Below are 1268 nucleotides of genomic sequence, written 5' to 3'. Positions count from 1 at the left end.
TTAGGGATGGGGGGGGGGGGGGGGGGGGGAAATAATATATTGTCGTCGTCGGGCGGGAACAACATACCTTGGAAGCTAGGCGGGACTTTTTAAACTCTGTTCAAACAGGATCGACCAACGGGCGGCTGCGCTGGATAGTTCAACACGGACACAAGTGGCTGTGGATAGCGGCTCGGGTGACGGATGACAGCGTTTCAACACTTGAATGGGGTGACTGAGAGGGTCAAGGCACGGCTCAACAGAGAGTGAGTGAGTCAGGGATCCACCAGGCTGCGGTCGGTGAGTAAATATGGGGTTGACGACAAGAGTCAGTCAAGTCGGGATTCAAGATGGAGAGACGAGGACGAGGATGATCAACGGAGTTGACAGGTTAATCTAGAGTAGGATTGGAGGAAATGGATCTATCTGTGCTTATTTAATAGATCGATGTTTGTTGGTTGCATGAGATGGAGCAGAGCGTAAGAAGCGATTACGAAGCTGAAAAACAGGCACCATGCAGCGGCGGGTTAGAACTTGTGGGTTAGTGACGATGGCGGTTGATGGCATCAATCAACAGACAACCGTAACTATAGTAGTTAGTTATAGACATGAACTTACAAACCACAACAACAACCACCACCAACACCATCTAGTTTTATCCCTTATTATTGTCTACTTATTAACTTACTATAGGGGCCCTGGTGCTTTCCAGTTTAAATAGTGTCTAGCTCACAAACATCATATATCAACATAATCAAAATAAATGTAGTTACGCAAGGTCTCTATTATAAGTAAGGCCTTGGTCCCCTTGGCTACGTTATTGGAAAGCGATCTTGAAGGGTCCACGGCAGACAACAATAATACAATAATGGTTAATGCAGATTGGCACACAACATCTCTTTCTTTTCTCTCCAATCACCAAGAAGGGAGAGATGAGATCTTGAAATGCAGATGGATTTGGAGTCCCTAGATGTGATAGTTACGTGCTCCCGGGCCCTTTCGCCAACAAGCGTTTTTTATCGAATCCCGTAAAATCCCGTCGACTTGTCATGGAAGGGCTGCCACTTCATCCTTGCTGCCCAGAGCTTAGACAACCCATGGGTAGTCCTTATGCTGTGTGTCAAATCTGCCAGAATCGTTTTGCCAGTAGATTGAATCCGTTTCATTTCTTGGGTTTAAGGTGGTATTTTGGGCGGGACGGTTTACGACCACTCAGAGTCTAAAGCACCCCTCTCCTGTTGTTCTCCGGGGACCAATCAAACATCGCCGCTTCACTCAGACCACAATAT

The sequence above is a fragment of the Paracoccidioides lutzii genome, assembly GCF_000150705.2.
Source record: "Paracoccidioides lutzii Pb01 unplaced genomic scaffold supercont2.12, whole genome shotgun sequence".
NCBI classification, from domain to species: domain Eukaryota; kingdom Fungi; phylum Ascomycota; class Eurotiomycetes; order Onygenales; family Ajellomycetaceae; genus Paracoccidioides; species Paracoccidioides lutzii.
This window is presented reverse-complemented; position numbering follows the sequence as displayed.